The sequence below is a fragment of the Lagenorhynchus albirostris genome, chromosome 16, assembly GCF_949774975.1.
Source record: "Lagenorhynchus albirostris chromosome 16, mLagAlb1.1, whole genome shotgun sequence".
In the NCBI taxonomy this organism is placed as follows: Eukaryota; Metazoa; Chordata; class Mammalia; order Artiodactyla; family Delphinidae; genus Lagenorhynchus; species Lagenorhynchus albirostris.
This window is the reverse complement of record NC_083110.1, coordinates 54642030-54660342: the sequence shown is the minus strand read 5'-3', so window position 1 is coordinate 54660342 and position 18313 is coordinate 54642030. Positions and strand designations below refer to the sequence as shown.

General features: G+C 41.0%; 1 protein-coding gene across 2 annotated transcripts in view; it reads right to left on the bottom strand.

Annotated features, from left to right (window-relative positions):
- Positions 1-17818, bottom strand: part of R3HCC1L (R3H domain and coiled-coil containing 1 like) — a 93638-nt gene extending 75820 nt beyond the window's left edge. For both annotated transcript variants that reach the window (XM_060126475.1, XM_060126474.1), the window contains exon 1: positions 17750-17818. The gene's annotated coding sequence lies outside the window, so the exon portion shown is untranslated. The remainder of the gene's footprint in view (positions 1-17749) is intronic.
- Positions 17819-18313: the final 495 nt, after the last annotated feature.

Genomic DNA, 18313 nt, shown 5'->3' with positions numbered 1-18313 from the left:
CTGAAGCCCGCATGCCTAGAGCCCGTGCTCCGCAACAAGAGAAGTCACTGCACCGCAACGAAGAGTAACCCCCGCTCGCAGCAACGAAGACCCAATGCAGCCATAAATAAATAAATAAATAAATTTATAAGAACAATAAAACTTTATCATAACAGAAACACAACATATAATGAATAAATTGGTGAATCAAAAGACAGCATTACACACATATTATTTTAAAACACGGAGATTTGTAAATGCCAGAAGGAACAGCTTAAGGAATTGAAAGTGTTTACCTTTAGGGAGAGGACTAGAGAGAGTGGGCAGGAATGACACAGTAACTATTCACTATATTTTGTTACAAACCCTTTTTAAACTATATCTATTTTAAACTATATGTCTGTTGACAAAATATAAATAGCAACATATGAATTTCTTATCTTAAATATATTGTTCATCGTTCAAAAATATATAAATAAAACATTTTCAATTGAAAGGGACAAAAATCCTAGGGAAAACATAGTCCCCTTTTTGTTAGAAGACCTTCATATTTCCAACACTAAAAGAACATAAACATACAAAATATGGAAGCTTTAAAAATAAAAAAAAAAACTCTAAAGCAAATAATTACCAATTTAGTGGATAGAGAGAATTCAGTCATGGTAATACTAGGAAGATTGTAGGTCTGACCTTACTTACAAATTGATTAATGATCAGGACAGTGCAAATAACACATTTAATTAAATATGCTCATTTATCTATTTTGGGAAGTATTAACAGCAGTGAGAGAGAGTGGTAATATAAAAGGACAGAGACAGATTAAAAACAGTGGCCCAAAACAACCAAATTGGAGAGTGGATAGAAGGCTAGGTAAATTAGAAGCTGAAAACAACTAAAGAAAGATATCAGAGGCTTAATTATCATCAATTTTACTGCATGCTGCTGCCATATGAAGAAATTCTGGCAAACACTAATGTTAAGTAAGACGATATATACATTATATATATAATATATATGTCTATGTCACACGTATATATACATACCCATAATCTTTTTCGTTATAAGAGACTGATAATCCTAATTAAGTAGGGATTCATGAAGGGATTATACCCTAAAAATAAAGTACTGTTGATGCAATTTGATAAGAGTAGTTTCATACTCATAGTTTCACCAAGTACTGAAACTCTTAACAAGGATTACCAATAATGAATTAAACTATCCTAAAGACAATTAACTCTGTTATCTACCTGATAGTCCTCATCTAGCTACCCTTGGATTATCCTTATTGTTCCTGTTTTTTCTTCCCAGGCACTGACCATTCAAAATAATTTACATTTCCCAACCTCTCCTGCAGGAAGATGTGACTATGTGACCAATGGAATATGAGCAAAAGTGGTATATATAACTTTTAGGAAGTATCCTTAAAGGGAGGGAGATATGTTCTTATCTTCCTCCTTTCTGTTGGTTCGAACGTGGATGAAAAGGCTGGAACTCCAATAGCCATCTTAGACCATCAAGTGAATCCATGCACAGTGGAGCAACAACATGACACCATGATAAACCACAACAGTCCTAGACTACTTCTGGAATTCATGACATCGAGAGAAATGAAATCTATCATGCTTAAGTCTCTGTTATTTGGTTGCAAACAAATCTAATCCTAATTAATATAACTTCTATACTAATGTACACTCCTTGTTTTCTTTTGTTCTCTAAACAATCTTCCACTGCCCTTCTGCCGGCTCGTTTTCTGCCTCCCACTCCGTTACTATGAATATTCCCCAATATTCCATCCTTGGTCTTTTCTGCTCTCCTCCCACTAAGTTCTAGGTCAAACATTCTATAAAACTTCATCACTATATGTCTGATCATTTATTTGAGGTCTACTTTTATCTCCAGCTGTCTATCATTCCATTTGTACAAGACATAATTAAACAGGAACACAAGTGATTTTTAAAACAAAAAAGATAAATAGCCAAAGTGGTGGTGGTAGCAGTAGTGGTAGTTGTTGTGATGGTAATAAACAGCTAATATTTACTGAGCTTTTAATATTTGCCAGGCATTGTTCTAAGAGCCAACCCTCACAATAATCCTATGAAGTAGGGCATATTATCACCATCCTCATCATAAAAATGAGGAAACTTGAGACCCAGACAAGTTAAGTAACTTACTCAATACACAGAACTAATGTACTAAAGAGATCATTCAAATCTAGGCTTCCAGAACCCACCCTCTTAACCAGCATGCACTACCACCTTTTCTAAGGATGCTGTCACAGCTTTTTAAGGTTGTCCTCAGCAACGATGATAGTTATTTAAATATTCACCATGGTAATAAATTTCATGTCTCTGCAGATTAACTTTTAGGAACTGTCAAATATCACTTAGAAATAAAAATGGTAAATAAGATGAGTGATCAAGCAAGATAATACTCTTGGGCACAAAAGATATGACCATAAAGTAATGAGACTGGTTTTCTTATATGGTTCTATTGGTTCTGAAAGCAGTTCCAAAAGACAAATTCCAAAGAATATTTATTTGCTAAAATAAATGCATGGTCTTAAAAATGGATTACTTTCAAAGGGACAGCATTCATTTATATTATTAAGTTCTTTATTTTTAAAGCACCAGATTTTTTCAACTGCCACTCAAATTATCCAATACCTAAAACTTGTATTAGCAGTTGAACTCATTATCTTTCTCCCTAGACCTATCTGAGATCCTTTCTCAGATAATGTCATTATCAAGACACCACAATAGGGACTTCCCTGGTGGTCCAGTGGTTGGGACTTCACCTTCCAATGCAGGGGGGGTGCACATTCAATCCCTGGTCAGGGAGCTAGGATCCTGCATGCCTCGAGGCCAAGAAACCAAACATTAAAAACCAGAAGCGAATTCAATAAAGACTTTAAAAATGGTCCACATCAAAACAGATCTTAAAAAAAAAGACACCTGGGGCTTCCCTGGTGGCGCAGTGGTTGAGAGTCCGCCTGCCGATGCAGGGGAAACGGGTTCGTGCCCCGGTCTGGGAGGATCCCACATGCCGCAGAGCGGCTAGGCCCATGAGCCATGGCCGCTGAGCCTGCGCGTCCGGAGCCTGTGCTCCGCAATAGGAGAGGCCACAACAGTGAGAGGCCCGCATAACGCAAAAAAAAAAAAAAAAAAAAAAAGACTTCATGTCCATAACATCTTTATCTACTGGTAATTTTGGGGCTTCCCTGGTGGTGCGGTGGTAGGGAGTCCGCCTGCCAATGCAGGGGACACAGGTTCGTGCCCCAGTCCGGGAGGATCCCACATGCTGCAGAGCGGCTGGGCCCATGACCCATGGCCGCTGAGACTGCGCGTCCGGAGCCTGTGCTCTGCAACAGGAGAGGCCACAACCGTGAGAGGCCCGCATAACGCAAAAAAAAAAAAAAAGACACCACGATACACTTGATTTGTCAGGCTCAAAACTTTGAGGTATTCCGACTCTTTCAGCTTTTCTAACCCCATTCTTACTGCTCTTCCTTCACAAGAGCTATCATGTTTTCTATTTCCATATTATTCCATGATTGTCCTATTGAGATACCCTACAGCCACTCCCTGCTTGACGTTATCCCACAAAGCTACCAGGACAACCTTTCTCAAATACTGTTTTCATCATATGACTTTCAACAAAAATACCATCATCTATAGGATCAAATCTAAGTTCTTCAGCCTAGCCTTCAAAGCTTCCCATTAATTCTTCATTACCCCCACAGACATGTAAGCCTGACAAATCACATCTCTTTACTACTCATCATCATCAGTAAAATCAAACCTTCCATTTGTGCAATATTTTTAAAATACCCTTTTTGTCTCATTCAGTTCACATATATTGTACTTTTTGGCTTCTAACGTCTCATCACCCTATGTGGAATTTTCTTCTGTCCTCTCAAGTCAATTTGTCATTCTATCACTTCCTTCAAGATCCTCCTCTTGCTTGAAGCCCTAATAACCTCAAATAGATACTGCTATATTTTGCATTCCTCAACATACAGTTCATCTAGTAGAATGGGAAGAATTGCAAAGATTGACCGGACTATGTAACAAAATTGAGAGCCCAGAAATAAACCCATACTTATACGGTCAATTACTCTATGACACTGGAGGCAAGAATACACAGTGGGGAAAATATAGTCTCTTTAATAAACGATGTTGGGAAAACTGGACACCAACATGCAAAAGAATATAACTTGACCTCTTTCTTACACCAAATACAAAAATAAACTCAAAATGGATTAAAGTCTTAAATGTAAGACCTGAACCATAAAACTGCTAGAAGAAAACACAGGCAGCATGCTCTCTGCCATCAGTCTTAGCAATATTTTTTTGGATCTGTTTCCTTGCGCAAGGACAACAAAACCAAAAATAAACAAATGGGACTACATCAAACTCAAAAGCTTTTGCAAAGCTTTTGCAAAGCATCAGCAAAATGAAAAGACAACCTACTGAATGGGAGAAGATATTTGCAAATGATATGTTCGATAAGGAGTTAATATCTAAAATATATGAAGAACTCGTACAACTCAATGTCAAAAATTTCACAGCCACCATGCTGTGAAGAAGCCCAATTAAGTCTATGTGGAGAGACCATATGCAGGTGTTCCAGGGGACAGTCAACTTCAATCATGAGGCTCATGAGTGGAGAAGGCTCCAGATTCTAGTTTCCAGCCACAAAATTACCACCAGCTTTCAAGCCTTTCTAGCTAAGGTTCAAGCCATCTCCACACTGCCCTGTCTGAATTCTGGCAGAATCCATAGCATAATAAAAGGCTGTTTTATTGATACATCACTAAATTTCAGAGTAGCTTGCTACATAACGAAAGCTGACCGGAAAAAGCACCCCTTTCCTAGTTCAGTAACTTCATATTAAACACACACACACACACACACACACACACACACACACAGCCTAAAATCAAGCTTTTCTCAACATTAAGGAAGATCCAGTCTGCCGATGAGAAATTGGACAGAACTATTTAAATAGGAAAGTTTCTAATTAGAGAACTTAACAATTCATCTCAAATATATTGAGTACTTACTATATGTAAGACACTTGGTTAGTCTAAAACACAAATATGAATAACAGATAGCCTAGTTATTAATCTAACCTAGGGAGGTAGGAAATAAAAATAGGTATACAAATACTATAGTTTATGGAAGTACCTAAGTGCCAAAATAGGAATATAAAGTTAACTCCACCACAAACAGTTAATTTAAAAATGATTTGGGGGACTTCCCTGGTGGCACAGTGGTTAAGAATCCACCTGCCAATGCAGGGAACACGGGTTCGAGCCCTGGTCCGGGAAGATCCCACATGCCACGGAGCAACTAAGCCTGTGTGCCACAACTACTGAGCCCGCGTGCCACGACTACTGAAGCCCGTGCGCCTAGAGCCCGTGCTCTGCAACGAGAAGCCACCACAATGAGAAGCCCGCAATGAAGAGTAGCCCCTGCTCGCCACAACTAGAGAAAGCCCACATGCAGCAATGAAGACCCAACGAAGCCAAAAATTAATTAATTAATTAATTAATTTTTAAAAAATGATTTTGGACTTATAAACAGCTTTTTGGTTCTGTTAGGAAAGAAGAAGAGCTTTAATAAATACCTAAAAAAAAAAGACTGTAAGTAAACATGAAAAATGCAGGCCTCATTGTGTGTTGCTTAGATTGCGAGATTATGAGTTTTGTTGTTCTTTAAATTTTTCTGTATCTCCCAAGTTTTCTACAGTAAGCATATATTAGATATTTTTAAGAAGAAATATTTCTAAAAAAGAAAATAACCATTTTATTTCATTTTTTAAAATGTGTTTAAACTATACTATGAAGGGGTCAAGTAAGTAGTCAACAAGCCTGTAACAAAAGTTGGCTTGGTGTTTATATGTTTAATATGCAAAATAAAGTTAGTGTTTAAGGGAAAATTTTAGTGTAATAAAAACTGCATAAATATGTTTCTTGATTTACTATTAATATCTGCATTTCTTCCCTTTCCTGGCTAATTACAAATGTCTACAAGATCTCCCCAAATAACAGACAAAAACTAACTCAATAAGCTCCCATCTCTTGGTCATGCCCTCCTGGTTGTTCCCCCTCACAGTCTCTCTTTCTCCAGCTCCCTCCCTGCATCCACCTGTCATTTCTAAGTCAGCCCTTCTCTCTACATCTCTGATTACCCTTCTTTCTAACTCTAAATGCCTCAGTCTGACTGTCCCTCTGTGTTTCCAATGTCCCCTCTCTATCTCTGACTGACCCTAACTCTCTGCCTTTGGTGTGTGTGTATTCCTCTTTCTATCTCTCCCTAAGTGACCCACCCCAGTGTGTGTGTTTTCCCCTCTCAGACTCTGCCTTTCTATAAGTCTCTCCCCTATAGTTACCCAATTTCCAAGAAATTCTTGTTAACTTTTCCCTCTAATCTTTATAAATAAGCAGGCTTGATATTATTAACTCTATTTTACAGATGATAAAGAAAAACAAACAGGATTATTGGTATAAATTTGAGAGATGAAGATTTAAATCCAAGTGCTTCCCTTCTTTCTTTAATACTCTTCTGGTATTCCATGGCAAAGAACTTGAAACAGCCCAGATGCAAGCCAGTATTAACACTACACATATTTTTTCCTTAGAGGCAAACCTGATATTAAGGAGCACCACACACCATTTGCCCATATTTTTGCCTCTGCACCAGGTTAAACAGTCATGAACTGTCAGCCACTTGCCCATTCCAGAAATCCATTATCATATGCACAGGTTAACCCGTGTTATTTGGGAACCTCAGAATACTAGACACCAGAATCTGCTGTTTCCAACAGGGCTTCTCTGCTTGTCTGTTTTTATCCCTAGTCCAAAACCAGCCATGTTTGACTTAAAAAAAAAAAAGAGATACAAGAGGGACAATAGATAGTAATGAAACTGAAGAGCAAATTGGAAGAATGAAAAACTAGACAGAAGGCTAGCATGAGATCGTGAAAAATACACACCACAAACTGGGAGAAACTGGTCCATGTTTTTACTGAGAGGAGAAAATCCTCTTCAAATGCAGGCTTACCGCTGCAAAGCAATACCCTATAACTTCTCTCCTATCTAAACCTCTGACAACTGGAATTTCTCTGTAATTCAATAAGCTCTTAGGAGTTACCAGGGCTTCATCCATCCTACTGGGCTCATTAACAGAAAACTCTAAATGTTTTTCCCCACTAGGTAAGAGCACATTTTCGGTGGGTGGCACAGTAGAAGTAGGGTTCTCTTTCAAGACATGAACAGCCTAGTTCCATTTCTTCTCACTTCTCCTGTGGGTGGGAAGCCTGCAACCAGTACACTTCAACAACTAAAAGAAACGTCTAAATTATAGTTCAGGTTAGTGATTGTCAAAGCATCCTACAGGTGACCAGTTTTATACATAGTGTGACGGCTACTCTTGTATTATAGGTTTATAATTAAAAATATATACCTTTACTTCTGCCACTAGTTCATTTACTTCTACGATATCTAATGAGTGCACAGGTGCCAAATCAACAATATACCAGTCTTATCATTCATTCTGGTGAGATATTTTGTGAACACTGAGCTTATGGAGCTAATGAGGACAGGGTCACAGATTCAAAAATATTAGCCAATTAATTTTGCTGTTTTTCAGGGTTCAATGGTCACAGTCAACAAACTTAACCTTGACTAACAAAAAAATACAGTGATCATGTGAAGCATTTTGGGAATGAATATATATGTATCACCAAAATTCATGACTATAAGAAAAAATATAATAATAAAATTAAATATAGTAATAATAATAATACGATCTTTCACTAAGCCTGAAAATGGGTCTACCTTCCAAAAACTCAAGTAAACACCAATCAAGAACAAAAATGTTTAAAACATAAAGGAAAAAATAACACATTATTGCACACAAAGTAGATTTTAATGGAAATGACTCTCTACTGTCATAGTTTATACACAAGTCTGTAGTAAAAAAAATAGTTACCTTGCTGATTCTTAACTATATGTCAGGATGAAACTGGCAAAGCAGAGCCAGGGAAAACCACATCAAGAAAGACAGTAAAGGAAACATTTGCATCTGCAGACATCTTGTAGTCAACACAGCATCTGAAGGAATGAAAAGTAAACATTTCAATTCTTAACTCTAAGACTTTGCTTTGACCAACACATCAGTTTTCTCTATTAGGCATTCCTCCTTGGTTTCTCTGAACTCTCACTCCTTACAGATACACACACACACCAGTGCCACCATCAGCACCTGTCACTAAGTGTTTCCACTTTCAAAAATGACGGTCGGACTTCCGGGAAGATGGCGGAAGAGTAAGACGCGGAGATCACCTTCCTCTCCACAGATACACCAGAAGTACATCTACGCGTGGAACAACTCCTACGGAGCACCTACTGAACGCTGGCAGAAGACCTCAGACCTCCCAAAAGGCAAGGAACCCCCCACGTACCTGGTTAGGGCAAAAGAAAAAACTAAACAGAGACAAAAGGATAGGGACGGGTCCTGCACCAGCGGGAGAGAGCTGTGAAGGAGGAAAAGTGTCCACACACTAGGAAGCCCCTTCGCGGGTGGAGACTTCGGGAGGCGGAGTGGGGGAGCTTGGGAGCCGCGGAGGAGAACACAGCAACAGGGGTGCGGAGGGCAAAGCGGACAGATTCCAGCGCAGAGGATCGGGCCGACCGGCACTCACCAGCCGAGAGGCTTGTCTGCTCGCCCGCCGGGGCGGGCGGGACTGGGAGCTGAGGCTCCGGCTTTTGTCGGAGCACCGGGAGAGGACTGAGGTTGGCGGCGTGAACACAGCCTGCAGGGCGTTGGTGCGCCGCGGCTGGCCGGGAGAGAGTCCGGGGAGGGGTCTGGACCTGCCGAAGAGGCAAGAGACTTTTATGTCCCTCTTTGTTTCCTGGTGCACGAGGAGAGGGGATTAAGAGCGCTGCTTGAGAGGGCTCCAGGGACGGGCGCGAGCCGCGGCTAAGATTGCGGAGCCCAGAGACGGACATGGGACGCTGAGGCCGCTGCTGCTGCCGCCAGGAGGCCTGTGTGCGAGCACAGGTCACTAGCCACACGCCCTTCCGGGGAGCCTGTGCAGCCCGCCACTGCCAGGGTCCCGGGATCCAGGGACGGCTCCCCCGGGAGAGCGCACGGCGCCCTCAGGCTGCAGCATCACGCCGGCCTCTGCCGCTGCAGGCCCGCCCCGCACTCCGTGACCCTCCCTACCCCCCAGCCTGGGTGAGCCAGAGCCTCCGAATCAGCGGCTCCTTTAACCCCGTCCTGTCTGAGCAAAGAACAGACGCCCTCTGGCGACCTACACGCACAGGCGGGGCCAAATCCAAAGCTGAGCCCCTGGGAACTGTCAGAACAAAGAAGAGAAAGGGAAATCTCTCCCAGCAGCCTCAGAAGCAGCGGATTAAAGCTCCACAATCAACTTGATATACCCTGCATCTGTGGAATACCTGAATAGACAACGAATCATCCCAAATTAAGGAGCCCTGTGGATGAAAGGCTCTTGGTGCTGCAGCCAGGAGTCAGTGCTGTGCCTCTGAGGTGGGAGAGCCAACTTCAGGACACTGCTCCACAAGAGGCCTCCCAGCTGCACATAATATCAAACAGCAAAAATCTCCGAGAGATCTCTATCTCAACGCCAGCACCCAGCTTCACTCAACGACCAGCAAGCTACAGTGCTGGACATCCTATGCCAAACAACTAGCAAGACAGGAACACAACCCCACCCATTAGCAGAGAGGCTGCCCAAAATCATAGTAAGTCTACAGACACCCCAAAACACACCACCAGACGTGGACCTGCCCACCAGAAAGACAAGATCCAGCCTCATACACCAGAACACAGGCACTAGTACCCTCCACCAGGAAGCCTACACAACCCACTGAACCAACCTTAGCCACTGGGGACAGACACAAAAAACAACAGGAACTACGAACCTTCAGCCTGCAAAAAAGGAGACCCCAAACACAGTAAGATAAGCAAAATGAAAAGACAGAAAAACACACAGCAGATGAAGGAGCAAGATAAAAACCCACCAGACCTAACAAATGAAGAGGAAATAGGCAGTCTACCAGAAAAAGAATTCAGAATAATGATAGTAAGGTTGATCCGAAATCTTGGAGATAGAATGGACAATAGAATGGACAAATTGCAAGAATCAGTTAACAAGGACCTAGAAGAACTAAAGATGAAACAAGCAACGATGAACAACACAATAAATGAAATTAAAAGTACTCTAGATGGGATCAATAGCAGAATAACTGAGGCAGAAGAACGGATAAGTGACCTGGAAGATAAAATAGTGGAAATAACTACTGCAGAGCAGAAAAAAGAAAAAAGAATGAAAAGAACTGAGGACAGTCTCAGAGACCTCTGGGACAACATTAAACGCACCAACATTCGAATTATAGGGGTTCCAGAAGAAGAAGAGAAAAAGAAAGGGACTGAGAAAATATTTGAAGAGATTATAGTTGAAAACTTCCCTAATATGGGAAAAGAAATAGTTAATCAAGTCCAGGAAGCACAGAGAGTCCCATACAGGATAAATCCAAGGAGAAATACGCCAAGACACATATTAATCAAACTGTCAAAAATTAAATACAAAGAAAACATATTAAAAGCAGCAAGGGAAAAACAACAAATAACACACAAGGGAATCCCCATAAGGTTAACAGCTGATCTTTCAGCAGAAACTCTGCAAGCCAGAAGGGAGTGGCAGGACATATTGAAAGTGTTGAAGGAGAAAAACCTGCAACCAAGATTACTTTACCCAGCAAGGATCTCATTCAGATTTGATGGAGAAATTAAAACCTTTACAGACAAGCAAAAGCTGAGAGAGTTCAGCACCACCAAACCAGCTCTACAACAACTGCTAAAGGAACTTCTCTAGGCAAGAAACACAAAAGAAAAGAAGGAAAGGACCTACAATAATGAACCCAAAACAATTAAGAAAATGGGAATAGGAACACACATATCGATAATTACCTTAAATGTAAATGGACTAAATGCTCCCACCAAAAGACACAGATTGGCTGAATGGATACAAAAACAAGACCCATATATTTGCTGTCTACAAGAGACCCACTTCAGACCTAGAGACACATACAGACTGAAAGTAAGGGGATGGAAAAAGGTATTTCATGCAAATGGAAACCAAAAGAAAGCTGGAGTAGCAATTCTCATATCAGACAAATTAGACTTTAAAACAAAGACTATTAGAAGAGACAAAGAAGGACACTACATAATGATCAAGGGATCGATCCAAGAGGAAGATATAACAATTGTAAATATTTATGCACCCAACTTAGGTGCACCTCAATACATAAGGCAAATACTGACAACCATAAAAGGGGAAATCGACAGTAACACATTCATAGTAGGGGACTTTAACACCCCACTTTCACCAATGGACAGATCATCCAAAATGAAAATAAATAAGGAAACACAAGCTTTAAATGATACATTAAACGAGATGGAGTTAATTGATATTTATAGGACATTCCATCCAAAAACAACAGAATACACATTTTTCTCAAGTGCTCATGGAACATTCTCCAGGATAGATCATATCTTGGGTCACAAATCAAGCCTTGGTAAATTTAAGAAAATTGAAATTGTATCAAGTATCTTTTCTGACCACAACGCCATGAGACTAGATATCAATTACAGGAAAAGATCTGTAAAAAATACAAACACATGGAGGCTAAACAATACACTACTTAATAATGAAGTGACCACTGAAGAAATCAAAGAGGAAATCAAAAAATACCTAGAAACAAATGACAATGGAGACACAACGACCCAAAACCTGTGGGATGCAGCAAAAGCAGTTCTAAGGGGGAAGTTTATAGCAATACAAGCCCACCTTAAGAAGCAGGAAACATCTCGAATAAACAACCTAACCTTGCACCTCAAGCAATTAGAGAAAGAAGAACAAAAAAACCCCAAAGCTAGCAGAAGGAAAGAAATCATAAAAATCAGATCAGAAATAAATGAAAAAGAAATGAAGGAAACAATAGCAAAGATCAATAAAACTAAAAGCTGGTTCTTTGAGAAGATAAACAAAATAGATAAACCACTAGTCAGACTCATCAAGAAAAAAAGGGAGAAGACTCAAATCAATAGAATTAGAAATGAAAAACGAGAGGTAACAACTGACACTGCAGAAATAAAAGAGATCATGAGAGATTACTACAAGCAACTCTATGCCAATAAAATGGACAATCTGGAAGAAATGGACAAATTCTTGGAAATGCACAACCTGCCAAGACTGAATCAGGAAGAAATAGAAAATATGAACAGACCAATCACAAGCACTGAAATTGAAACTGTGATTAAAAATCTTCCAACAAAGAAAAGCCCAGGACCAGATGCTTCACAGGCGAATTCTATCAAACATTTAGAGAAGAGCTAACACCTATCCTTCTCAAACTCTTCCAAAATATAGCAGAGGGAGGAACACTCCCAAACTCCTTCTACGAGGCCACCATCACCTTGATACCAAAACCAGACAAGGATGTCACAAAGAAAGAAAACTACAGGCCAATATCACTGATGAACATAGATGCAAAAATCCTCAACAAAATACTAGCAAACAGAATCCAACAGCACATTAAAAGGATCATACACCATGATCAAGTGGGGTTTATTCCAGGAATGCAAGGATTCTTCAATATACGCAAATCTATCAATGTGATAAACCATATTAACAAACTGAAGGAGAAAAACCATATGATCATCTCAATAGATGCAGAGAAAGCTTTTGACAAAATTCAACACCCATTTATGATAAAAACCCTCCAGAAAGTAGGCATAGAGGGAACTTTCCTCAACATAATAAAGGCCATATATGACAAGCCCACAGCAAACATCATCCTCAATGGTGAAAAACTGAAAGCATTTCCACTAAGATCAGGAACAAGACAAGGTTGCCCACTCTCACCACTCTTATTCAACATAGTTTTGGAAGTTTTAGCCACAGCAATCAGAGAAGAAAAGGAAATAAAAGGAATCCAAATCGGAAAAGAAGAAGTAAAGCTGTCACTGTTTGCAGATGACATGATCCTATACATAGAGAACCCTAAAGATGCTACCAGAAAACTACTAGAGCTAATCAATGAATTTGGTAAAGTGGCAGGATACAAAATTAATGCACAGAAATCTCTGGCATTCCTATATACTAATGATGAAAAATCTGAAAGTGAAATCAAGAAAACACTCCCATTTACCATTGCAACAAAAAGAATAAAATATCTAGGAATAAACCTACCTAAGGAGACAAAAGATCTGTATGCAGAAAATTATAAGACACTGATGAAAGAAATTAAGGACGATACAAATAGATGGAGAGATATACCATGTTCTTGGATTGGAAGAATCAACATTGTGAAAATGACTCTACTACCGAAAGCAATCTATAGATTCAATGCAATCCCTATCAAACTACCACTGGCATTTTTCACAGAACTAGAACAAAAAATTTTGCAATTTGTATGGAAACACAAAATACCCCGAATAGCCAAAGCAATTTTGAGAACGAAAGAAGGAACTGGAGGAATCAGGTGTGGAGAAAAGGGAACCCTCTTACACTGTTGGTGGGAATGTAAATTGATACAGCCACTGTGGAGAACAGTATGGAGGTTCCTTAAAAAGCTACAAATAGAACTACCATATGACCCAGCAATCCCACTACTGGGCATATACCCTGAGAAAACCATAATTCAAAAAGAGTCATGTACCAAAATGTTCATTGCAGCTCTATTTACAATAGCCCGGAGATGGAAACAACCTAAGTGTCCATCATCGGATGAATGGATAAAGAAGATGTGGCACATATATACAATGGAATATTACTCAGCCATAAAAAGAGACGAAATTGAGCTATTTGTAATGAGGTGGATAGACCTAGAGTCTGTCATACAGAGTGAAGTAAGTCAGAAAGAGAGAGACAAATACCGTATGCTAACACATATATATGGAATTTAAAAAAAAAATGTCATGAAAAACCTAGGGGTGAAACAGGAATAAAGACACAGACTTACTAGAGAATGGACTTGAGGTTATGGGGAGGGGGAAGGGTAAACGGTGACAAAGCGATAAAGAGGCATGGACATATATACACTACCAAACGTAAGCAGCCCGAATGGAGTAAGACACCAGGCCCCAGTGTGTGGGAGTCCAAACCGACCAAAGTGAGCAGAAGTGATGTGTACCACGTCCAGGTCAAGACTTGCTCACTTGCTTTTCCCCTTTGGCCAGGTGGGTGAAGACAAGGCTGTCCAATGAGCTTTCTGAAATAATCGATGTATTCCACGTCTGCACTATCTCATATGGTATCACCTAGCCCCAAGTGAACACTTGATATATGGTTAGTACAACTGAGGACTTGAATCTTTAATTTTAACTGGCTCTAATGCCTCTAAGTAAAGTAATTCTAATTAAAAAAAAAAAAAAATGACGGTCACCAAATCTTCTGGACACTACCCACTAGAATGAACTTTTACAGTCAAATACTCTGGCTTTAAAAAAAAGAAAGGTGGGGAGGATGGGGAACCAACAAAATATGCTCTGTAAAACTCTGTCCTACATAAATCACAGAAAGATCTTTTTTGATCCACCTCCTAGAGTAATGGAAATAAAAACAAAAATAAACAAATGGGACCTAATGAAACTTTTGCACAGCAAAGGAAACCATAAACAAGACAAAGACAACCCTCAGAATGGGAGAAGATATTTGCAAATGAAACAACTGACAAAGGATTAATCTCCAAAATATACAAGCAGCTCATGCAGCTCAATATCAAAAAAACAAACAACCCAATCCAAAAATGGGCAGAAGACCTAAATAGACATTTCTCCAAAGACACACAGGCTGCCAACAAACACATGAAAAGATGCTCAACATCATTAATCATTAGAGAAATGCAAATCAAAACCACGAGGTATCACCTCACACCAGTCAGAATGGCCAGCATCAAAAAATCTACCAACAATAAATACTGGAGAGGGTGTGGAGAAAAGGGAACCCTCCTGCACTGTTGGTGGGAATGTAAATTGATACAGCCACTATGGAGTATGGAGGTTCCTTAAACAACTAAAAATAGAACTACCGTATGACCCAGCAATCCCACTACTGGGCATATACCCTGAGAAAACCATAATTCAAAAAGAGTCATGTACCAAAATGTTCACTGCAGCTCTATTTACAATAGCCAGGACATGGAAGCCACCTAAGTGCCCATCGACAGATGAATGGATAAAGAAGATGTGGCACATATATACAATGGAATATTACTCAGCCATAAAAGAAACAAAACTGAGTTATTTGTAGTGAGGTGGATGGACCTAGAGTCTGTCATACAAAGTGAATAAGTCAGAAAGAGAAAAACAAATACCGTATGCTAACGCATATATATGGAATCTAAAAAAACGGTACTGATGAACCTAGGGGCAGGGCAGGAATAAAGACGCAGATGTAGAGAACGGACTTGAGGACAAGGTGGGGGTGGGAGCTAAGATGAAGTGAGAGAGTGACATGGACATACATACACTACCAAATGTAAAACAGATAGCTAGTGGGAAGCAGCCACATAGCCCAGGGAGATCAGCTCGATGCTTTATGACCACCTAGAGGGGTGGGATAGGGAGGGTGGGAGGGAGGTTCAAGAGGGAGGGGATATATGTATATGTATAGCTGATTCATTTTGTTGTACAGCAGAAACACGACACTGTAAAGCAATTATACTCCAATAAAGATGTAAAAAAAAAACACAACTCTGTCCTAGTAAATAGTCAATATCTAAGTCATAAACACAGATAATTGTTCTGCTACAAGCTCCAATGTACAGACAGAAAACTGCATTCTTACTATGGGTTATAAATGAAGCAGCAGTCCAACAGCACACCCCAACAACAAGAGCATTTTGGAAACCTCTAAAAGTAAAAAATAGCCTAATATAATCTTTAGATAAAATGCAATTGCTTAAAAAAAACAACCCTGCAATCTGAGCACTTCTATTTACAGCTTTTTTTTTTAAGTTTATCAGTTAAGGATAACTATCCTCATTTTACAAACAACAACAAAAAAGAAATGGAATCTCAAGAAAATACTTTACCTAAAATTATCATCATCATTTTTTACCATCATCATAGTCATCAATTACAACAGCAACAAAATAATGAGCACGTACTCATTCCAACACTACTTTATATTCACATCTCATTTAATCCTTATAGACAGACACCTTGTGAGGTAAATGCTATCATCTCCATTTTAGAAATTAGTAAGACAGGCTTAGAGAGGAGAAATAATTTGCCAAAAGTCATAAACTAGAAGTCACAGCACTGGGATTTGAACTCAAATTTGTTCAACTTTGTATATTCAACTAAGTCACTGTACTGCCATCCTCTTTGTTTTTAGAACCACATTCAGGTATTCTTCAACCAATGATTGCAGAATAAATACAAGATTACCTCATTACTATACCTCCAAACCCACAAAAAGTTGTTTGTAAAATCCTCTCTCTCTACAAGGGGAAAAATACCACAAAAAGTCACCTGCTTGGAGTCTCAGAGCTGAACAGCCAGAATAAAAACTAGACTGGAATATTGGCTGTTTAGATTCTGAATTCTAACTGTAAGGTAACACAGACTCCGAACACATATACCTAGGGAGGTGAAAATAACCCCAATAGTTCTTGTTTCAGCTAGTATACACAGGATAGTGGTACCGTATTAGAATCAGAGCTAGGTTTAGCACAAGCAGTATCTGAAAACGGGGAAGAGACAGCAGACCATCTAGAGACAGGCATCAGCTTAGCGCATGTGAGGAACATTAAGCGCTCTCTGGGATACTCGTACCTGTGTAGCACTGAGGAAAGGACGGCTATAACAAAGCAAGAGGGGAGCGAGTGAGAGAGAGAGTGTGTGTGTGTGTAGACAGAAAGATAGTGAGCTTGCTGTATTTGAAACGTGCTTTCTCGCACATGTCACTTCTGCTGAACCCCATAACACCGGAAGGCAGGCAGGCCAAAGACGATTACCCCCATTTTTCGGACTGGGAAAACGAGGCTGCGGTAAATGTGCTACAAAGGACCACAGATCTAGCAAGTGACATACCCGAAACTCCTCCCAGCACATCAGATTCCAAATCCCGTGCTTCCTCCCTACTCAACCCTGAGAGGAGGCTTTACTGATAAAAGAAACTTTAAAAATCGGACCTGGAGTTTTCCGAGGGCGGCCCAAGAAAACCAGGAAGTACACCCTCTCTGCTAGACTGCTCACTCCCAGCCCACAGCCCGGGGCTCCCTGGCAGTGCAGCAGACTCGCTCCAGAGAAATCGCCGGCAGCGCCGGGGTCGTCTCGGGCGGCCCCCGCCGTCCACAGCCCCGTACCCCTGGGGAGAGAAAGGGGTCGCCACGTCCCCGCTCAGTACCTGTTGAAACCAGGAAAGGAACGGCCCCTCCGCAGACAGTAACTGGGGAGAGGGCCCCAAGCGAGCACGCAGCCCTGGGAAGTAAAAAGGGCCTTGAGAGGGTCCCCAGCAACCCAGGGCCCGCTGGGGTCGAAGGACGGGAGCTTCCCAGTAACCTCCGCCCCAGGAGGGGGCCGGCCCCACGCCTCACTTGAGAAAAACACCGATAACAAACAAAGGGGAAAGAAAGCTTGTGCCAAGTGTGGAGAGAGAAGTGGAAGCAACGAGCCCCAGCCTGGGGTGCGGCGAGAGGGAAGGACAAGGACGCGGAGCGGATCTTTACCGGCGGCACAGTCGCTCCCCGCATCCGCCGCCTCCTCAAAGTTCCAGCTCTTCCGCTCGCGCCGTCGGGGCGCGCGCCAGGCCTCGGCTCCGCCCCCCCAGCGCCGCGGGGCCTTCTGGGGGCTGTAGTTTCCGCGAGGCCGGCCTCCGCGGGCCGCCTCCCGGTCACGTGGGAGGAGGAGGCAGTCAAAATGGCGCGAGAGGGCAGATGTTTGCGATCCTGTCTGCTCAACCCTTCCCCTACGTCTTAGCTGTAAACGGGCTCAAATCTCCTCACATACAGCTCGATCATACCATCCCTCCTCTTTCCACAGATAAGTTTCTTGAAAAAATTAGTCTAAACTCGCTGTCTCCGGTTCCTTCGTCCTCTACCCGGCAGCTTCTGCCCCCACAGAAAGTGGTCTTGTTGCCATCACTAATGTCATCTAACTTAAGCTTTAGGCACCATTTGACGCTGTTGGACATTATCACTTATTTTCTGACACTATTCAGGTTTTCCTTCTTCCTCTCCGGTCATTCTTCTCAGTCTCCTTCAACAATTCTTTTTCTAACCTGCTTCTTAAAT